The sequence below is a fragment of the Anomalospiza imberbis genome, chromosome 1, assembly GCF_031753505.1.
Source record: "Anomalospiza imberbis isolate Cuckoo-Finch-1a 21T00152 chromosome 1, ASM3175350v1, whole genome shotgun sequence".
In the NCBI taxonomy this organism is placed as follows: Eukaryota; Metazoa; Chordata; class Aves; order Passeriformes; family Viduidae; genus Anomalospiza; species Anomalospiza imberbis.
The window spans coordinates 111,839,434-111,863,634 of NC_089681.1; the positions used below are offsets into that span (position 1 = coordinate 111,839,434).

General features: G+C 38.7%; 1 protein-coding gene across 12 annotated transcripts in view; it reads right to left on the minus strand.

Moving 5' to 3' along the window:
• Positions 1-24,201, minus strand: part of RBMS3 (RNA binding motif single stranded interacting protein 3) — a 703,009-nt gene that overhangs the window by 321,279 nt on the left and 357,529 nt on the right. The window lies entirely within an intron of this gene.

Consider the following 24,201-nt stretch of genomic DNA (forward strand, 5'->3'; position numbering starts at 1 on the left):
GTCACAAGAGAGCTAGAAGTTTACACTTCTTGCCAGCAGAGACAGGCATTTGTGGTTCCACTGCTTTTATTACAGATTTCACAGAGTTATTTGCTGCGTACTGCGATCCTGCAAACACTTCGTTACATGAGAGATTTTACTCACAGAATTCTGTTCCGGTCAGGAAATGCTTCTCACCACATTCAAAGTTATGTGCACACCTTCAGGTTTGCAAAAACAGACATCAGAGTGGTAAGAGGCACCACAATAACAAACACTGTTATAGGCAATTAGCCATATGTTGGCGATTTAATCTACTGCTATAAACCCTGAGTGCTACCACAAGAAAGTAATTGGAATTAATTTGGACACTGTTTTACTAAATATTTCAAGTAATTATTCTACAGTAATCAGAACATCAGTTCTGATGAAGAACGTTAGTTTGTGTGCTGCATGAAATCAGGAAGGTATTTTGTTCCTAAAAAAGCAGTCATATTTCTTTCTCTCATGTGTGAAGTGTGGTATTAAGCTATAGCTTATCTCCAAAGTTGTTTGGCTTTCTGCTTGTTTTACCTTTAATCATAATTTGATTCACCCATAAGTAAAAAAAAAAAAAAAAAATGTATTCAATGGGAATGTTCACAAAAATAAGGATAAAGTACATCACAAGTGTTTACCTCTTGTTTTCTTATATTTAAATGGAAATTACTACAAAATTCAACAGCCTGCACACCTGTGTTCTACAAACTACTGATATCATTAATGTAAAGAAATAACAGGTATGGTCTCCTTTTTGTGAGAAAATGTGAGTGCTTTTTAATTTTCTCTTGAGTACAGTACATGGAAGTACTCTTTCAAAGATATTGAATCAAAAATTCTGGTCATAAAAGGATGACTGTAGGATTGAGTTCACCTCAATGCCATATTACCAACCCTTCAAAACAATGGCTGTATCATTAATGATAACCTACTGCATCACACTATCCAAGGAAACAGATGTAACGAATCTGAGATGGATACCTCAAGAATGTGTCTATTGAGCATCTGAATTGAAATTGCTGTTCAAAAAGTTTCCAGGCACTCTTCCTGAAGTGTTATCTAAATGCACAGTAACCACTAAAAAGATTGTTCAAGTGCTTTTAAAAATTGTTGTAATTATTTTTATTCAATTATGCTTTTGATTCTTTTTTATGTAATAATTACCCTGGAAAACCAGGCGATCAGATTTTGAAAGAGCTTCCATGTCAAGAACAACTGCACAGATTAGGGCTTCACCACATTAATGAAGAACCCATGCAGTGAAATAGTGACTAGTTGTCTTCATTGTTTCTCATAATATATATACCGACTGCCCAGAAAATTACAAAGTTTAAAATCTGCAGGTTCCAGAATAGAGAGCTGCTTGGAGAGCTCATTGCCACAGCCCACACTGATGTCCCAACAGAGACATCACTACAAAAAGCTATTGGACAGCTTCTAGGAGGGAAAATCTGTCATGAAATTAACATTTGTGCCCTGGAAGTCACATACCACCAGAAACTGTGAGAGGATACCAGAGTAGCATCATCACATATTGTCCCTGTTTTAACATCAGGCACCTCCCCAGCTGCTGAAACAAATTCCTATCTGGCCCAGCCCAGCCATGCTTACATTCCAAGAAAACATTCCGTTGGGGGTGGAAATACCTTCTTAGAAACATAATCAATTCTACTTTATCTTGTATATATCAGTGAAACTGTTGAAGTCATCTGACATACACTATTAAAATTACAAAGGTCACTTAAAGACTCTTCACTTACCAACAGCAGTAACTGACACCATGGCACACAAAAGGGAGAACCAAGGGAAGAGCTCTGCATAGAGAAACAATCTCCCTGTTCAGTCCTGGCTATAGAGCTATGTCAAAAATCACTCTTGAGAGCCCCATCCCATTGCACCCCATGTTTCAGACTACTCAGCAGACTCAGGAAAGATGCAAGGAATGCAAAACAAGCCCTTAATGTATGTACATAAAAGCAGATCACTTTAAGAGCTTTCAGGTAGGTGGTCGATCAGCACTTACATTGCAGACAAAGCTCAACACGCTCATTTCCAGGAAGTTATTTGATAACTGCTGTTAAAATGGAGATAGTTCCTGAAGGAAACCATTCAGCTGTGGGTGATAACTCTTGTAAGATGCATGAACCTTAACCACTGCCAACCCCAATGAGAGGAGAATTTGCTGTCTCAAAGCACACAGAGAATTTGAGCCATTTCTCCTCCTGGCTGTGAGAAGCTAGGGTGCAGGGAAGATAAGTGGACAGCTAGGGTTAGGAGACAAGTGAGATTCAGCTAAGGACTACCTCAAGGCAGAGGAGACAGATGCCACCCATCCCACTGCGAGCAGGCAACATACCATGAGAGGAAGCTGGCTGAGTGACAGCTGTGACCAAGAGTTGCTGCATCAAAGAATGGATTTCCTAGAAGGCCAGGCTGGTGGGGGCTACACAGACTTTTCAACTTTTCCACGTCATTATGGGAAACAAAACCTCTAGGATAGGCACAGCATATTCCATCTTTCAAGCCAACCTTGAGGCTGGCCATAGCTAGTCCTGTAACACAAGACGTCTGTAGGAGCAGACAGGATAAATCTCTCACCACTCACCCAGATCCGTACTGCACGTGTGCTGCCATCCTCATCCACAAGGCAGCGGGTGCACAGGCAGGTACAAAATACAGCTTTTACCCAATCCCAAGCACTGCTTGTATGCTTCAAAAAAAAAAGTGAAGCTTGGAATTGAAACTCAAGATACCAGTGTACAGAACTCTTCCTTGCTCAGTAAAAACCAATGGAGTTATCAAGTAATTTCTGAGTTCAGAGCTTAATAATTATATCCCCCGCATTTGAGTTCACTCCAGGCCTCGAGCATTGCTCTGAGCACAATCCACCCTACTGAAACTGTCTGCGTTTCTGGGCATTTAGGTAATGTATGCTTTTATCTTGGGAACTTTTGTACTGGGATGAATTTGACCAGCAGTAATTGGATTTAGATAAGCAACTCTGAGGCGCTTTCATTTTTGTGAATTAATATCTAAAAAGTATAACCAGGTTTATTTTGTTTAAAGAAGACTCTATTAGGCAATTCATGGGTTTTGGGAGAAAATAAAGCCCACATTATGAAGACCTAAAGTAGGGAAAGAACTGCTGTTGAATTTCTTGGAGAGATATTTTTCCTGTAATACACTATGACATAAACTTACAACATCCAAATACACACAAAGGAGAAATTCACTCCAAAAAAAAAGTTTATATTTGCATGATAATTTCTGGGCATTTCATCTACTGCATGGCATTTTACATGCTTACATTTTTTCCCTAAAATATAGGTTATTCTGTCCCTTAACAAAGACTGAGTTGCTTTGTTGCCCCTTTCTCTGTATATTTTTTTTCATTTTAAAAAACCCCAAAAACCTGGAAATGTAAGACAAAATTCTTATATTCACACAAAAATACAACAAAATACGTGCCACTCAGAGCTCCTCACACAGACCAGTGCATGGCTTGGGGAACAAACAGAAGGAGCTACTTGTAGGGAACTGATGGGGTAATGCACTGACAAGACCATGCTTCTGTAAGAGCATAACATTTGGATGCTCTTTGCTAATTACTTTGCTCTGGCTGTCATGTTTACAAAAATCATTCATTCACTCAGTAAAATACAAGCTTTTGACAGGTCTCTCACAGTATCCCGCTGGACCAAATGTCCAGCACACAGCTGGACAAACACGTCTTGCAATGGGTGAGCAACTGGCTCATGGGTTGGGCACAAAGGGTTACAGTGAATGAGGGGACATGCGGCTGGGCATGGCCACTAGTGGGGTTCCACAGGGCTCCATCCTCAGCCCCGTGCTCAAAATCTTCATAAATGGCTTGGACACAGGACTGGAAGGGAATTAAGTTTGCAGAGAATAAAAAGAGGGAGATCTGTTCTGTCTCTCAAGGGCAGAGAGACCTCGACGAATCACAGGACTGTGCAATCATGCACAGTATGAAGCTCAACAAGGGAAAGTGACAGATTCTGTGCTTGGGACAGAGTAACCCTGGATGTATGGGCAGACTGGGGAACGAGAGGCTGGAGAGCAGCGCTGCACAAAGGGACCTGCCTGTCCTGGTTGACAGAAAGCTGAATGAGAGCCAGCAGTGCCCTGGCAGCCAGGAGGGCCAGCCCTGCCCTGGGGGGCATCAGGGACAGCATCACCAGCTGGGCAAGGGAGGGGATTGTCCTGCTCTGTTCTGCACTGAGGCAGCCCCACCTCGAGTGCTGGGGGCAGTTTTGGGTGCCATCTAAGAAAGGTATAAAGCTAACAGAGTATCCAAAGGAGGGCTCTGAAGATGGTGAGGGGTCTAGAAGGGAAGCCATATGAGGAGTGGCTGAGGTCACTTGGTCTGTTCAACCTGGAGGAGACTGACAGGAAACCTCATTGCAGCCTGCAACTTCCTCATGAGGTAGAGGAGGGGCAGGCAGTGATCTCTTCCCTATGGTGACCAGTGACAGGACACGAGGGAATGGCCTGAAGTTGTGTCAGGGGAGGTTTAAGTAAAGGTTCTTCACCCAAGAGGGTGACTTTGATGATCCTAGTGGGTCTCTCCCAGTTCTGCATAGAATATTCTGTGAAGTTAGCAAGCAATTTAGACTAACAACTTGTCCAAGAGTTTCAGAAACATCACAAAAAAAAAAAAAAGGAGAGTGGCCTCTTAAATCTTTTGTTTGTACATCTAAACCAGCCCTGGACTTTCAGAAGTGATCCTGAGTCATTAGCACCAAATTCTGAAAGGGCAGCTCAGCAATTTTGAAACTGAGACCTTCTATCTCTGTTCCTGACAGCACAATTAGAAGCCTAGTTTTAAGCAAACAGCAATGAACATTGTAGCATGTGGGAAGAGTGAATTTTCAAGAGAATGCAAGCTGATGAATCACTAAAACAACATATACATATTCAGTAGTATCTTCTGGTACAGATATTTACTACTAAGGGTGTAGTGATTTCACTCATACATGGGCCAATTAATCACTATTATCCCACATTCACTGAAAATATATTTTTCGGAACTAGGAGAGATAAAAAGCTACAAAATCCATAAAATAACTACGTTATACAATATGTCTATAAACACTATTATTGCTTTAGACAAATAAAATCCATGATCTTACTGTTCTATTGAAGAACGGTTTCACATTAGGAAGAAAGAACCTAAAAAGCTATTTCAGATTATGGATCATGCCATTTACAGATCATATTCAGAAATCCCACTTTTCAGAAGATGCAAGCACCATTTATCTCAAATCACAGGGCTCTAATACAGCCCTGGAAGGCTCTGTTAGGTCCTTTGGTGCTCTTTTAATGAAGAATAGGGAAAACTTAGTAGTTTTAGTGAAGTTTTCATCTTGTAAAATTTCAACAACATCAGAAAGATAATCGTTAACAGGCATGTAAAGAAACACCTATAACTAAATAATTCCTTTGCTGTTAAAATTCTAGCTTTCCTTTCCAAAGGAAAATCTACTGCTATCAAAGCCCAGGAATGTGTCTCGCCTTCTCCCTCACTAAATTGAAAGACTTGTCTCACATTAAAGATAGAAATGTATTTACAAGACAACACATATTTACCAAGAAAGAGAAGGTCATACTTCATATTCAAACTAATCTGCACTTATATATCTATATTTGAACCTTCACCTCTGGAAAAACAATTTCATATGAGAGTGTACAGGCTTGAAGGCTTATTGCAATTTTTTTAAGTATTTGGGAAATTAAATCAGGTAAAACAGAAGTTAAAGTAAATGAAATTTAAACAGACACAACATTTGTTGAAATAGTAAGACCTTGAATTTTCAGACCTGCAAGACATATATCATTTTAGTAGTTCACAGGTAACTTTTCCTGTAACCTTGTCCCTTTCTTTGCCAAAATCAGAATAAGATTTTTTTTCAGCATGTAAATGAAATTAAGTGGTTTAATCTAACACTTTCAGACACCAAAGATAGTTTTTTCATTGCCTTCTGTAGGTTCAACCTCAAATCCTATTGACAGAGCTTACAATAAGGCTATCACACCCTTGTTACTCAGGACAGAATAAAACACCACTTACTAATGTGGCACTCCCCACAATAGCCTGACATTTTACTGTTTCTCCTCAGCTTGTTGCAAGTAAGACACGTGGCTATTAGCTGCGGTTTCTATTCTAAATGCTGTTTTTTCTTAATTAGTGCTATGTATTATATTCATATTAAATCTGTGTATTTAAATATTGAAGCTATTTAAGACTATTTAAAAATTAATTACATTATTGTATATCATATTAAAATTATTACATTTATGTTTTTACTTTGACAGAAAACTATATTTTTCCCTCACAGTTCTGCCATGACAAATAACCAGTGTTAATAATTAATTAGCAAAATATTCTACAGTTGCTAAATTAAGTATGTAAAACTAAATTCATGCACAAATAACTATGATTTCATGCAGTACAGTTCAGTTCTTTTTCTGGGCCATCATTAAATCTTCAATTACTAATTATTCCACATTTTCAAGAATTCAGATGTCTTAAAAAATAAAATGCAACTTTTGTTTACAGATACTTAGCAGTGCCTCTAAATTTTCTGTATGATAGCAGGCACTATTGGGAAGACAGTTTAGGGATCTGAAACCCTTCACAGAATGACATGTGGTTTACTGTAGCCCGTCACAAAGGATAATGCCAGGCATACTCTAATTTTCAAAAGGCAGTGGATTTATTAAAAGTCCAAATCTTTTCTAGGATAAAGACATTGCTCATCAGCATTGAAAATAAAAAAATGAAGCAGTTCTTCAAACTTGAAGAATTTCCTCTATCCAACAATTCAATTATTTTAGACACTCTGGAAATATCCCCTCTCTTCCCTAACATATCATTCCAAAATGTAGAATTTATTTGCATTGTATGTTCTAGCATGCTGTGCTGTCTTGAATCCGATTTCTCATTCACAGTCTTGCTTACTTACGGAAGATTCATTGTTAAATTACAGTAGGTATGAACCAGCATGCCAGCATACCATGATATTAATCTCTGAAGTGTTCAATCATTTAACAATAGCCTCATTATTCAAGGGAACTCTGCAAATTCAGTTTGTGAAGATTTTCTGACATTTCACTAAAACAATTTACTCTTAAAAGAATTCAATGACTGCAATATATTGTAATACATATACGTATATATACACGCCTCAATCAGATGGTTCCTCTCTAATAAGACAAAAAAAGAAGAGGAATTGAAAAGAAAAAGAATTACAGATAAAAGCAAGAACTCCAGCTACCACCAGGGACCGTGAACTCAAACTGATAATTTAAAGCTAAAGCATTTTATAGGGTTCACACAGAGGCCACTTGAGTCAAATGTGTGAGTGAGACTTCTTGAGTTCACACAGCTCCCATTTCATTATTTACAAGTTAGAAAAATCCAGGTACTTGGGTTGACTTTAGAAACAATATAGTTTTGAGGGGAACTGTTTCTTCAGTATTTTACATTGCAAAATACATCATTTGAGAGCTACATCACAGAAAATTTTCTTTTTCTTCAATATATTTAGTTTAATCCTTTTATTTCCAGGGCTGGAATGTCACAGTTGTATTCACTTTCCAAAGGATGAACTTTGAAAAAAATGGCACAGAGGCACATATCTTTTTCTGCCTGAAATTTTCAGAAAGAAACAACAAGAGCTTGGATTTGTATTTTTACAATTATGCGGGCAAAAGTTCACACTGCTCACCCAGAACTGGGACAGAGCTCCTCTGGGTTTGAATTCCTTTGAATTTTAATTCCATCTAGTATATTTATAAAAAGCAAAGATTTTTTAGTCCATTTATTTCTACAACTCTAACATAATGTCAGGCTCGGGAGAGTGTGTGAAAGCAGATTCGATAAGCTATATGTTCGTGATACTTTTGAATACTCATGCACATGTACAATTTCAGGCATGTTGAACTTAAACAGGATGAACAACATTTCTCAAGGTTAAATTATGCTTGTAGGCTCATAAATTAATGTGCTTGTTTGGTGTGGAAAGTCCTCCCTACAGCCTCCACACAGCAAACAGATGTACATGGGACACATAATTACATGTTCCCACTCAGCCAGGGCTTTCCTTTCCTTAGTGAAAGGCTTATAACCACCACAGGAATTAGTTTCAAGAAGACAAATCTGCTCTGGCTGGTAACTCACCACAACTCCCAGGTATTCACCAAAACCTTCTCAAATGATAGTTATGTCAACAATTAAATTCAAACTAGGCGAAGCTGCCCCATATGCAATATAGATACACAATTTATGAATCACGTAATGTTTTTTATGCTTTCAAATCCACTAAAAACTTGTAAGTAAATGCAGCATTAAATCAAGAGTCACCTGATACAAAAACACATTTACAAGTTTTAAAAGATAATGATGACATATTTTAAAAGATGACATATTTGAACATATTAGCCTCACTATGTCAGGTGGATAAATATCTTTGGAGGGAGAAAGCTTATTGAAAACTTCACTTTGGGTCAGACTCTTACTTTCCAGAAATGTGGTACCCATGTGCTGGCTCCAAGGGCAGCCCTAATTTTCACTGTTGGAGCAATTGCCCCATGTCTTGAAGCGTTAAAGATCTACTTTTAGAAAACATCAAGGGGTAGGTTGTGCAGCATAACTAGCACATCCTGTAGCTCTCTTCTCATCAGTCAACACTTCTGAGCCTAAGAAAAACAAAATTTTAGTTAACCAAAATCTTGTGCCAGCTGCTCCCACTGGACACCTTGGCCATGAGTCTTCTACAAAAGAAAACCCAACACTGGCAATAGCTGTGCTCTGCTCTGGTTCATTTTGTGCCCAAAAACAGCCAACAGGGACCAGGAAGGCATGAGACAAGCCATGGGATTCATTAAAGAAATAAACTCTTTAAATCCATGGAGTCTTCTGTCCTTAAAAGGACACGTAGTTGGTCCTGCTAGGCAGAACCCTAGAAGGAAAGCAATAAAGACATGCATTGTAGCCCAATCCTTTCTGAAATATCCATGGGCAGATCTACAGAAAGGCACAAGAATTTAAATACTTTAGGTTTCTGCTGAAAATTTTTACCCCAGGAAAATAAGACACACTGAAAAAACACAGCGAGCCCATTTTGAAATCTGACCAGTAATGCTGAATTTGGAAGCAATTTAGCTTCAATTGCTTGAGAGTCCTCAAGAAAAGACTTTTGTATATTACTGGCTTCAGGCATCTTCAAATAAACTAATTAAATAAGATACAATCCTCAAACCATATAAAGATACACATGGAAAATCTGAGACCTCATTCTGAGTATTGGGCATACTTTGACAGAGAGAGAATTGTGATTCACTGGGATAAATCCACATCTTTCTGAAACTGGTCAAGGAACATAGCACTGTCTGCAAAGAGCAAAGCACAATTGCTCTTTAATGCACAAGAAAAGGTTATGAAGTTAATTTTGATATTAAAAAATTACAAATAAATATGAGACATAATTTTCTTTTGCTTAGATATTTCAAGCCCCTGTTATAGACTCAGGCTGTATTTTCATGCTTCTCTTTAGAGACATGAGGGAAAGAAACCTACATTTTTAAAAGAATTGAAAGCTGAGTTCTCTACCTTATCACATGCCTAAGGAACTAAGGGTTTAAGAAACAAATACTGTGAACCTAGCAATAAAATTTTGAGGCATGGCAACACCAAGGGCTACATCTTCATCAAATATTAGTGAACAACTTCAGCTAGGATAAGAACATTGCTTGACAGTTGTATGGTTTGGGTCCCAGAAAACAATCCCAAGGAAAAAAAATATAGCAAGGAATAAATCCAGCCTGTGATCTATTCCCCAATTTATAAAAAGAGCTGGAGTTAAAGAAAGATCAAAACCGCAGTGCTGACACCCCTCACTTACTGCTATCACAGACATAAATAAAAGGTATATCCTACACAGATAAATTATTTTTCAGCATATCTATTGCGCCAAATATGATCTCCAAAAGGTGCTAGGTTTAAAAATTAGTAACACAAAATTTACAATGATCACTTATAGCAGCAAGCTGCCTGCTTTTTGAACATCCCATCAGAAGTAGTGAAAGCACAAAACCTATGTAAAAAGTCACAGTCATTCTTCAAGGAGTCAAACACATTCTACAAGAAACAGGTAAATATTCTGCAAATATTTACAACTGTGAATGACTGAATTAACATTCTGGACAGTCTTGAATGCACCCAATGGCCAGCTTTCATCAACCTAGCACTTGCAGTATCAGACCTTGTATTTATGCATTCCTGAAACATCTTATTCATCCACAGCATTTGCACTCTTTCCTCCCACTTACTTAGACCTTGGGAGTTTCTGACTCTTTCCCTTTTTGCTGTTCAAGAAAGGAAGTTCTCATAAGACCAACATCTTGAATAAGAAGCCAAGGCAAAAGAAAAGGCCTGCTCTAGCTACTCATTTCCCATATGTCTTTGCCCTCCGCTTTATTTGGGCTTGTTCCAGAGACCACAGAGATCAAGAGAAAAACCTGTGGATTTGCCCTGTTTTGCAATTTCTGAGAGCCATTAAATGTTACTCTACATGCAACATTCCATTTTGTAAGACAATTTCCTATGTTCAGACTTCAGTTTCTTTGTGATTCCCACATTCTCAGGACAACAGTTTCTTTGTTCAAGCTTCCATGTTTATGGTATGTTATCTTATCTCTGGTTTAGCCTTTAATATTGAGCAGAGTCGGAAAAGAATCATCCTCTTGTTTGAGATGCAAAGGTTTATGTCTGCTTACATTTTTAAGATACACAAACATAATTCAAAATGTCTAAGAAAATATATTCTTATTAATGCTGTTATCTGAACGATGATATTTAACCCCAGTTGCAGCTTAGTTCCCTTATCTCCCCTGTGAAATAGCTTTTTTTTTCTCTAGGATACTGTCATGTTAGTTTCATATCAGAGTCTGAAAAAACTTTCTCCAGCTCTGCAAAGGGAACAGCAAGGTTGGATTAGAAGGAAATTCACAGAAGTGAGAATGAACCAAACTATTACAGTGGTGGGAGAGGGCAGGAGAATTTCATAGCCTCGAGGCCACCCAAAGCTGAGAGAGACAGTGTCACAGTGAAACTGATTCAGAAAAGAGACACAAAAGCATAAGAGTAGAGAATGGCAGAAAAATCCAGGCCCTAGTCTGAATTCCAAACTGCACCTGCACATGGTGAGGAACAAAAGGACCTGTCTACACCACAGCCATGCCAATTTTGGAGGAGAACATGGAGCTACCACAGCTAGCTTTGACCTGGTCCCAGGTTTCACTGCATGGATCTAAAACCCAGAAGCATCTTCAATAGAGGCTCCTTCAGGAACTGCATGCTGTGAATGTGAAATGCCCACTACTGACTCAGTTATGCATGCTTTTCCCCATCTAAAAGAAAGCACTTCAAAAAAGAAAAAAAAAAAAAAAATCATCATTTGTTTAAATCCCAGGCAGGGTTCTTGCCAACCTTCCCATGTCCCCCCCCCATCCCCAACCTTCTCCCAAAGGCTGATTTCTCACCCACCTCTAAGATTAGTGTGTTCAAGACCTGCTCAATTTTGACAGGGAAAAAAAAAAAAGCCACCTTGAACAGAAAGCCTTTTGAGTTTTCCCTTACTTTTGAAGCCTTTGTATTTTTTAATCCCTGCTCTGCCAATTTCATCTCCCTTTCCCCTCCTCCCCTTCAGTGGAAATTTTCTACTCTTTACAAGCCTGTCTCTCTGCAGAAAATTGATTTCCCCCAGGATACAGCCATCCTACTGTTCTATGCATGGTCATTAATGACCATCCTGCTCACCACAGAGACAGACAGACACGGTGGCACTTCTCCCCTGCTCCTTAGCACAGAAAGCACATGGGGAAAATGGTAACAGCCTCAGAGCTCAACCATACCAAGAGTTCATCATTCCCAGAAAACACCATACAAAATCCCCAAATGAGCTATTACAAGAATAAAATGATTCTTGCTGGTTTCTGTCACTCTTTACTTCCACTGCATTAGATTGAATTTTTTTTAATCTCTCCCAGGTAACAACCATTATGTAGTTTCCTCTCTCCCAGAGGAGGTAGTTTCCTTCTTCCCCCACATGGGAACAAGCCCTAATCAGATGTTACTTGGACTCATAGAGGTTTTACTTGGGGACTGGCATCAGGCTATCCAAGGGCAGAATGCATTTCAGCACAGATTCCACAACCTGCCTGAAGATGTGAGAAAATACCTGGGTGCTGCACTACTTGCCATTTCAGCTGCTTTGCAAGTAGTGTACTTGCTGGCTGCACCATTCCTGGGAGATCTGCCATCTCACATCTGACTGCAGCAACGTCCCATCCTTGGAGTGACAGACAATTCTCCCCTTAACTCCTGGTGTCTCTGATGCCAATGGGTAACACAAAATGACTGTACTCACAAAACTGCTTAAGCCTTCTCTATAAACATCTTGTGGATGGACTCTAAATTGACTCCATATCTCCTCCTTGACCCATGGGGTTCTTGCAAAAACTTCCTTTTGTCCCTGCTGCTACAGGGAGGTACAGTGGAGGACTTGAAGTCACAAGCTACATTACTAGTTTCAGCAGGAACAAAAATAAGGAAAATTATTCATAAAGCTTAAAGATGGATATAGAGCTGGCTTTTGTGGGTTCTGTTTAGTATTCAGCTTGGTTCCAGTGAATTTACATTAAATAAACAGGAACAGTGTCTTTAAATCAAAAGGCAAATTTTTAACAAAAGAAAACCTATTTAGTGACTGATCAGAAAAAAAAACTGACTCTAAAAATTAGTTCTGAAACTGAAAGAGAGCCTTAGCTACTGAACTGCAACTTGATCTGAAAAATGTCAACACAGTGAATGCCTTGATGCAGTACCTCAGAAAAGCTGGGGTGGGGAACTGCCCAAACCAAGACATTAATATTTAAATCTCACATTGTCCAGCTATGTCCACTTTGTATATTGTGCCATGATTTCTTTATGCAACTCTCAATAATGCTGGCTGATATTAACCAAGGAAATCCACCCCACTGTAGGTCCCATAAAATCACACACTCTGGAAATTTCCAAATATCTTGACACAATATGGGCAAGTTAGGATAAAGTTTCAAGCCTGAACTCCATAATTTCCTGTCTTTTGCTGGTCTACGCAGCCCTTCAATGCTATGTTAATATCATTTCTGTGGGTGTGATTGAATTACCCGCCACTCCTGATGCCAGCATTAGTGGATTTCTGTGTAACAGGAGAGCACACTTTACTGCTCATACTGTTACTAAATACCATTAAGCAGAGCAGCTGCAACCCTCCTGATAGCAGGACTGGAGGGCTACCTCGTTAGGAGGGGACAAGCACTTTACTGCTGGCACACAGCCTGAATCCCAAGAGCCCTCAGCACGTCCAATTTGCCTCGATGTCCCCACCAGGCAGCCTGCCACAGCATATCCCTCAGCCAGAAAAGGTCCCCGGGCCTCTAAGTCTGCTGAGATGCAGAGATCTCTCTCACAAGCTCAACATCCCTCGTCCTACACGATGCTGCCGTGACTTGGCAGCTTGAAAAGATGGAGACGTATTTACTTGGCAACCTTTTGGCTCCAGGTGCAACAGAGGGCTGCTAAACTGTCCACTGAGAGCACGCCTCACACACTGGTGACAGCTACTAACTAGTGGCACAGTGCTTTAAAAATCCCTTTCCCAAGTCTTTGCAGAGAAATTAAAATACCATATGTACGTGGATTGTAAAAACTCCATGGCAGCCTCCAAAGGGAGATTCAACAAGAATTTCTCATCAATACCCTTGCACTGCTAACCAGCACCTATTAAGCACGTATGAACCTGACTACTCCACAGACACATCCCTCTTTAGAGGCTTGCGTTAGAGAAGAGAGTGAGAGATGAGGAGCAATAAAAAAGAATGAGGGAGAATGAGGAGTTTACACATAGCTGCTCACTACACATTGACAGACAAAATCATCCAAGCAGTTGCAATGAGCTGTAGTTACACTTCCTGCCTTTCTAATCCACTTCTTCCTCACCAAAAAATTCCTCTATGCTGCCTATGCACTTGATCAGAAGCAGTGGGAGATTCAGCTGCTAGCACTGAACTAACAGCAGTCCCATGTTCTCAATGGACCGTGGGAACAGCATGGCAGGGACACAGGAGGGACAAGAAATGTGCTCTTGTTATTGAGAGAAATTCTTGTTTCTCTACATCTAAGTCCAGTAAGAACCAACAAACAAACACAGGAATCTAATAAGAATTACCACTTGCAAATCCCATATTATAAAAGAGAGAGTTTTTCTTGCCGCTCCATGAAAACAGAGATGGAACAACTACAAGTCCAAAAAGTGCTGATAGCATTTAACAGCTGTATCATTACAACCTGCCTCCCACATCTATAAGAACTGCTAACAATTATGTCTGGAGTCCAATTCTTATGTTAGGCAACAACCAAAACCACAGCATGAGTATAATGCCCTGCTTCCATTTAAACCCCACCAAGGACTTGGTCATTTTCCATTTCTTCCACCATAGGCATAATTTTTCCTTTCCATCTAGTAGCACTTGCCTTGACTTCACTTTATTCTGAGTCCAGAGACTGTCCTATATGAATCCTTCAGGTCCATGAACTAGCTGTATGGTCACACAGGTGATAGGAAATGATTTTTTTTAAAATGCACTTCATTTGTTCCTAAGGCACTTAATAAACTTTATATTGAAATATTTGTATTAAATTATTATCATTAAAAAAACTTCCTAGCCGTAGTCCATTTAATTGGCAATTCTAAATTTGGTGTTGATTTAAGTAAAGCAGAGGAGACCCAATACATTAAAGGCGAGTAGAGAAATTGTTAGGTATGGCTTAGATCCAAATTCCTTACTTTTAAAAGTAAAGCTTCAAGGGTGCCGCAGTATTCTCATTCTATGGGGTTTTGTTGCTCACAGCCGATGATGGACAGACACATGACATAAAGGTAATCAAAACCTCAGAGGTTTAGAGATGAGCTTCTGCTTCTGAAATAATGCAAGTACCAGTGTTCTGTGATCTCACAGAGCACACGTGGCACCTCCTGATACTCTCACAAAGACACTACAGCAGCTTTTGAGCATCATTTCTCTTGCTTAGGAACACAGATGTTCCAGTAATACATTTCATCCATTTAAGGACACATACAAACATACATAAACTAAATATAATAACAAATATCCATAAGCATGAAATAATTAGTTTTTAAAACATTTAAATGATGCCTGCAGTCCTTGATGAAATTTTCCAAAGGCTGGAGAAAACTCTCTTACAATCAGATACTTAAACTGCTTCACCTATTTGGATTCTTAAAGGAAAAAAATCTGAGAAGTGACTGCAGAAGTGCATCTCGGAGAAGAATGGAGCAAGAGAATTCAGAGAGATCTTTCATCTCATTACACCAAGAACAAACAGTGAAAAATTAAGACCAGACACTTGATTTGCAAGTGGGTTAGAAATTCTGACCAGGGAACATAGTTAACAGAAACAAACTCTTGGCAACAGTAGTAGGTTTGCTGTTGTTTTCATATCTTCAGTTCCAGAGTGGGTGCTTTTCTGGAACATATTCTTTACATCAGAATAAATTTCTATGCTTAGTCCAGGAACAAAGAAGGGAAATTTAAAGATCTTAACCAACCAGAAAATTATGGTAGACTGTCCCTTGGTCTCTTCTGGATCTTAAATTCTATGACTTTGTGAATAATTTTATCCCTTTTAATTATTAGTTCCCTACTATAAGAAAGCTAAAAAGTTAATGTTCTTGAATCAATAAATTACAGAAAATAATTGAAGTTTCATAATTGGATTATAACCCCAGGAGAATATAGAAATGCTGAACTGGGAAGCTGAAGTAAGGAAAGCATGGCTGTTTGGTTTTTTTTGTTGGTTTTTTTTTTTATTTTATGTGATCACCAGGTAGTAATAGCCATAAATGCTTCAATTATTACCTGTATCACACTGAAACAATAACATGCCTGTGATCCTGCAATAACTGCTATTTGAACAGACTGCTGTGCTTCCAAGAAGCTTCCATGGACTTGGGTGTCTGTTGTCAGAAATCTTATTTCAGACTATGTCCTATAATTCCACACTGCTATTTCCTTAATTGTTTTATTCAGGGTTGCTCCCAGAGCTAGATACCTTCCAAGAGAACCAGAGTCTAGAGGCCTCCACATTCCCTAGAACTCCTGACGGGGACACAGAAAATACAATCCCAAGACAGAGAAAACCTTTTAAGATCTCTGTGAGTTCAACATCTTTTAAAAATTAGGCTGAAAACATTCCGCTGTTCCTGTCTCTGTTTATAACGAGGCAAATAGAAAAACCTCTGACATAGTTGCAACAATTCTAAGAAATTCCTTCTCCAGTGAACATCTTTGTAAAAAATTAAAGCCTTTGCAGTTTTTAACACAAATCTAGTAGCAACACTTGTCACACAAATAATTCTGGGAAGTTACCAAATACTTGGAATGAAGGACATTGCATGCTACATAGCACAGAGCTCTTGTCGATGCTTGTTTGGAATGGTATGAGAAAGTCTAGCGGCTGAACACAATGACATTTTTGTTTTCGTGCTGATAATATTCAATAGCTTTGCCACCAAAGTTGGCCTGCCACTTCCCCTTGCATAGAAATTGCAGGCATGCACTAAGGCTTTTGCCATTAGCTGGAAGCAGTGCCCAGGTTATTCTTGGTTTGGGGAGGGGGGTTGTTAAGCATAGCTGGTATTGTTTTCTTTCAGCAAAGCTTTAGGACAATGTAGTTCTCAAACAGAGCAGAACATTATCTGCGTCATACCTTCAAGGAAAAGGTTAAAGAAACATTTCTGCTACACAAATGTCAGAGCGTGAACAGCATGTCTCCATCTCCTCTCAAAAGCTGGTGGCTCCTAAGGAGTATAAACCACATGCCAGTCACAGAACTTCCGTCTCCACTCTCTGCACATGCACGACAGCAACTGGCTCTGCTCTCCCACTGCTGCCATCAGCTCTCAAAGGATATGAGATCAGAAAGACACAGTGAACCTGACACCATGGAATTTAGGAGAACAAACACCAAAAATGCAGACAAATCTAAAACACATGGAAAAGCTTCAAAACAGAAGAAATAAAGATAACCAGAACTTGCAATGCCACTAAAAAAAAAAAAAAAAAAAAAAAAAAAAAAAAAACCACCACACTGCTATGACTTAAAGGACAGAAGTGAAGTAGCCAACAGCATTTCAGACAGCCCCCCCACTGGAAAACAGAATCCAAGCATCAGAGTTTTACAAGGCACCTCAAGGGGCTGGAAAATTCAGACTGTCAAGAGATCCATGGTTATGAAAGCTTTTTCACAGAGAGCATCCACATTACAAAAACAGACATGTCCCACAGACTTATATGGTGGAGAGCCTGTTTGTCCTTTGGACAGTTTCTGGCAATGAGCACTTCCAGACTCAAACGGAGAGATGAACTGATGGTGATGCCACGGCTGACTGGCTGCACAAAAAATATGCTGGAGAAGTGGAGAAAGAAAGAGGACAAGGAAAGACTGAAAACATATATCTCAGCACAGGTTAGAAGAAGCTCATTAACTGTGCTGCCCTTCTATCTCTACACCCCTCCTGCACAGTAAGCAAACAAGTGGCTGTTATGTTCATGCCCTTTACACTGCTACAGAAAACTCAACATTTCTGAGTTCTCTTTTTAGTTGGGGGTGTTTTTTTTTCTTTTTCTTTCTTTTTTATTCCACAAGGACTTTAATTAAAATTCATCAGAAGAAATATTTTCAGCAGCAGTGTCTGAAAATGCAGCCTCCTCCCATATCTTCCATTAAATCAGGTTCATCCAACTTGAAAGGAGATGAGAAACTCTCACTGACACTCTGTCACACTCCAGTGAAAAGACAGGCACATTCAAAACAGAAGAGAGTGCAGGTGTTCATTTATTACTTTACGCAGATTATTTTTCTGCCTTTCTTCCTGACAATGGGAACGTTCACATCCCAGATGGAGCTCTCTGTAGTGCTGTGGGCATTTGCTGACCTAAAGTTTTGTTTTCCCTGATGAAAGAGGCAAGGTAAAAAGAGGATTGGTTCATTGCCTACTGAGGCAGCTTTAATGTTTGTTTCTAACAATGGAAGATGTTTGGGGATTATTTCAATGGGAATGAATGCACAAATAATTTTTCAACTATATCAGGTAAAGGAGAAAAAAAACCTGTTCACATCCATGCCCATATTTACACACTGCAAAAATATAATATTCATATAACTGACTTTGCAAAACTGCAAACTTTCAAAACTGATTTTGGAAACCAAGATTTTCAAAGGAAATACAAGGTCACTGTCTTGCATCACTTCAGACCTAGAGAGTAACCCCACAATGTTTCTTGCAGCACTGATAAGCACCATCACTATAAAGACAACTTCAATGCAAAAATTACCAAATCATGTTCACAGCATCAGTTTTCTCTGCTTTTATGCCTACATTATGCATCCTTAGCATTCACCATTTGTCTCCAGATCAAAAGCATTTTGACTTTAAAAAATTACCCTTCTTTCCACATCCTGCCCCTCTCAATAAACTTTTAGGAAAAGTCCATGATATAAAGAACTTGAGAAGAATGTAGATTTCTCCAATATAATGCATCAGTGTATTTTTTTCTCTGGTCTGGAGACACAAACATTAACAAATGAGAGGAATATACTCATGTAGTTCCCTCCTTGCTTTCTATCAGCACATTAGTCCAGCAGGGTGCTTGGTCCAGCAGCACACCTTTCTTAGGACTTTGCTTTCCTGATTTTACTTGGAATAACAAAGGAAATCCAGGGGAGGGGAAAGGGGGAGTTTAGGTGTTTTTTCTTTTTTTCCCCTCAAGTGTGGGCATTTCTTTAGCTCCCATGAAGACTGATCTCTTCAGCAGATTTCATAGCCATTCCCAGTTCTCATATTACCAGGATAAACTGAACCAAAATATCCACCAAGACTTTAAGCAGGAACTATTCCCTGTGATGCCACATGGTTCCTATATGAGCTAATCCCACTGAATGAGTGCTCTCACCTTCATGCCCTCTCAGTCTCTGCTATATCACAGAGCAATGGTGTCAGCTGATATTAATTACAGAAGAGACGGAGGTTGTGGTTCTGTTTGAATTAATATTGAAGACAGAGTGCACATTGCTTTAACATACAGAATGTTACAGAATGCAGTAAATTCCTTTACCACTCCAAAGATTACTTCTTAAAAATTGAGGAGCAGACACAGCCTAATGCTCTCTAAGTCTCAGATAATTTGGGTTTTGTTTTCATCAGGGTTGGGATGAGAACATCAGTTTACACTGGGTACAAATTTTGTCTGACTTCACTGTGGAACAGATTTACTGCAGAGATTGTTTTGGTCTTTTTGGTCCTGAGCTCACGATGGCAATTGTACTTTGGTTAACCTTTATTTTATCTATAGTTCACAGTATTTTCAATTATTTTTATTCAACTTTTTAATGCAGTAAGGAACAGGAAAGGAAGAGAATTTACTTTCCCCACACCTTCATTACATCAGTTTTCATATAATTAATATAATATAATGTAATTATTTAAACAAAATAAAAGGAAAATAAAAAAAATCAGGACTGTATAACTCTTGCTGCCTTAACACGTGGCAGGAATTGTACTTGTTGCAGCTATTAACAAAACAACCTATCCTGAAAGGCACCTTGAACTCCTCTGAAACCTCAATGAACTCAGCCTTTTTCTGTGAGGGCAAAAGGAATGGACACAGTTCATTTCAAAAATAGTCTAGAATTTAAGTAAATTAATGTGTGACTTTTCAATTGATAACCTCAGTTACATTAGCCTTGGGACTAACTCTTTAGTAGAATCTAAACAGTGACAGCCTGCATATTTATTCAGACTTTCGATAACACAAAACCAAGGACATCCATAATTAAACAAGAGGCTAAAAAACTCACACTTAATGAATTGCCAAGGAGTCAATTGGGATACCTTCAGACAAAAGAGAAATTTAAAACACCAAAATCAAAACAACTAAACAACTCCACTAACACAAAACAACCGCAAATCATTGAACAATCCACTCAAAAGTATCAATCTATAACTTTATTTAAAGAAAGCAATACTCATTAAAATAATTATGCAGCAAGGATTTCCCATACCTGGAAAACCTCAGAGAATTCTGTCCCATCTCCCTCAAGAGTTAGCCTGAGCAGCATACAGACTTACTCTCTTTAGGTTTAGATATTTTTATTGTTGTTGTTGTTTTAATTAATTAAATAGGGCCTTTAATTTTACCCTGGAACACAAAGAACTCAAGTTGACTGAATCAAGATGAACAGGGATTATTTTTTGAATACATGTCAATGTCTTAACTGTGAAATGCAGAAGGCTTAGGTTTTAGCCAAATGCTGGAGCTTTAAGCCAAAATTTTCAAAATTCCTTGGGGCAGGGGGGAGGAAGAGATATAAAATAACTCTTTGCCCAAATTTTCTTTACCTTCTGCAAAGCAGGCAGGGGGGAGGAAGAGATATAAAATAACTCTTCTACCAAATTTTCTTTCCCTTCTGCAAAGCCTATTTTATCTTTTAAAAAATTTTGGGCCTGAATCTTCTTCATTGCAAAAATGTAAGAACAAACAAAAATAACAAAATCATGAGAAGCTGACTGACTTCTTTAAATTAAATATGTTTTAAAATCATAAATCTCAGATATTTAGTCTGTGCGTGAGATTTCTTTCAACTTATCTTCACCAGGATGCAGTTAGGAAGAACAGGATGAGTGTAGTATAATAATAAGGCACTAATTCATCTGTGCATGTTTTTAAGAAGATCTTAGAATTCTTCAGGGTGGTGAAATATAAGGCAATGCATGAAAATTAAAGTGGAAGAGTATGAATATTTCAAATATAATAATTAATATTTTGCTTGTAAAATGACACAGCATGCAAATTTTCCTGTCTATAATGTTACATTTTAAGGCTGATTATCTTCCCTTTTGATGGAAAGCATATTTCTACTGGACACACATACAATAATAGATACACATACAATGGTGTATACCACTGCACCAGCAGAGAGTGTGTACCTCTGAGAAATAAATGGTAACTATGTGATACTTACTATTAACATTATGAAGTATGTAATTATTTAAATTTTAGACTAATAAATTCTGATGATCAATATAAGCATAGATAAGTATAAAGCCTCTTTTTTTAAGAACCTCAGAAAAGGTTAAAAGAGGCCAAGGTCCATTTTTGGCAGTTCCTTTACTCAGTGTTTATGGAAATCCAAAAGATTATGCATACACAAAAGAACAACAGATTCTTGCTTGCTTTAACACTTTTACTCTTTTTTTTGTTGTAACTTTTGAAAGAGTTATTGTATAGAGTCCCAAAAGATACAGTGCAACCTAGCAGCTCCCTGCTGCAAAAGAGAATTTGATGAAATTCTGCTGGACACATGGTAAAACAACTACTGAGGAGCAGAACCACACAAAAAGAAAAATCTTCCAGTAGCAATTTTTTTTTTCATTTACTCAGCTACTGTACAGCCTATGATGACTTGTTTTCCTTTAGTTATATGAACAGTTTGACAGATTACTGTGACAAGGTTACTCTCAAATTGATAAAAGGTTTGATAGTGTCGGAACATTTGTCAGAAATGTCTCACATCACGTGTAATGGACTCTGCACTTCAAGCATCAATGGTACTCCAGTCTGCTGTTTTGTGTTTAGTGTGCAATGCACACCAACAAAAACACACAGCAGAAAGACAGAAAAGCAGGCAGGATTCATCAAAACAGCCCCGTACTTTATCAAACCATTCTGATTAAAGGGGTTTTGCTCCCTTAAGCCACCTCACAAAATGAAATTAAATGAAAAACTTTACACATGACTTGAAGGGTGGCCTCCATATGGGACTAAACCTGAAAATGGGATGGGATATGATAATGTACATAAACATGTGTGTTTACAGGATTTCCTGTACTTCTGACAGGGAAATATTGTGGGTTTAGAACATTATTCCTCAGCCTACCAAATGTGAGACATTAGAAATGATAGTTGTACTGCTAGCAGCCTTGTCCCATGCTAGAGCAGAGGAAATGGGTTCCGAAGGGCTCATTTTAGGCACTGGCAGCTAGCCTATGGGAACCATTGTGCTGGACATAAGCCAGCTTTGGTGAATACTTCCCTTAAACAGCTCTCAAAAAATATTGTACTACAAAATAATAATATGGTTCATGGATTGGAATTTAGGTTTTCACTTCACATCTTGCAGCAAATGATGCTAATATTAGGCTACGCAGGAAGCCTAGGAGCCAGCACCTTCGCTCGTTTGTAAATACCTGTTCACATGAAGACTTTAATGTGTGGTGAAGCCCCAGCCATGTAAGCTAAAAGAGAGCTCTACACAGGATAACATTTCTGAGCAGAAAAATCCTTTTTGTTCATATAGCAGCAGACTGTTGGGTTTGGTTTTAGTGGGGTTTTGGGCAAGAAGGGCTGGGTTTGAGGGTCTTTTTGGGAGTGGGGACAGGTGAAGAGATAGGAGCTTTGGACCTTTATCTACTTCTACTATGTAACCACCTGCAAAGGTTAAGAAAATATCTTGCAATGTATTACTTAAAATCTGCACATTGCTGTCATGAGCAAGAGTGAGATTGCTTAAAAAATCACTGGGAAGGGTATAAGCAAAATTCAGAATTAAGCATTTCTCAGATCATACTGCAGCCTGGAAAGCAGTGGTGGGGAATACACCACCACAGCAGCCAGTACAAATTCTTGTCTTTTCATATGTTTAAGTTTCCCTACATTGTCTTTCTCTTCTGCCTTGAAAAATTCTTTAATTTTCTGAAAAAAAAAAAAAGAGTCAGAAGAACTATCTGGTTTCTCCTTACTGACATTCAGCCAAAGGATAGAAAAATCAGCAAAATGAGTGTCAGCATTTTTCTTAAAGAGCATCTGTTCACACAGGAACCTCATGACAGCAAGACAAAGCCCTGTAATCTTGTATCAGATTAAGTTTAGCGGAGCACATTAAAAATATTGCCACAGTGCTAAAAGGAAGCTCTGAGATACTTGATTTGCACTTCCCATACGCAGACAAGGGGTAGGGACACACTCTAAACTTCATGATTCAAGTATCACTGCTCATAACACAGCATCACACCACGACAGCAGCACTTAAGCACCAAAGCTGTGAGGATCCTTTAGGAATAGTTAATTCAGTCCTGATCAGCTGAAAGGATTTATGTGAACTGGAGAAGGGTTAGACTGCAAGAAGATGCATCACAAAACAGCTTTTTGAACATCAGTAGACTACAGTCAATTTATACCTACTGAGGATCTGGCCCTTGAATTGGGATTATCTGTGACTGTCACATGTGGAAAGTGTCAGTGAATGTAGTTTGTACAAATGTTGGACAGGTACACTCACATTTCAGCTTGCATGAAATACAAAACATCACCAGCACACTATTCTCCTGTGAACAGTGAGTCAGTTCTACCCACGGAAGCTTTAATAGCAGAAAGTCACAGGGAAGAGTTTCAAGCTCACTCAAGTCCAAGTATCATGTCAGTAAGGCTGCTGACCCCAGTCCTGGCCAGTCATGCCCACATAAAGAGTACTCAGGGAAGTCTTTCAGGATTTTAAATCAAAATTAGGAAAGGCAGAGTGGCATAAAATTGTAAAAACCCACTGAATTGTTACTCCTATTGCAAGCTTCAAAACAACAGTCATTTGGATTCAGGTCTGTGGATCAGCCCCAGACTGTTCCTTACTTTACCAGATTTAATTTATTGATACCTATTTGAAAGGCTGATTTTTTATGACAAAATACAGAGATTATGTTGTCTTTTGGAATAGATGACTCTATGGCCAAAGCACTGCAGTTCTGCATCATAACAAGAGTGGATTTTTATTTTTCAGATTTCTCCTTGTGCATATTTTGACACAAAAGAAAACGTGTTATGCTAAATTCCACCATGGTGATCTCTGGCTGGAATCTCAAACTGGATTGTTCTCCTCCCACATGTCAACAATAATAACCAAGAGTTTGGAATTCCAATCAGGTTGTCATTTCATATTGCCCACTACATTTAGTCAAGCGAAAAAGGGTAGAAGAGTGCGACGTT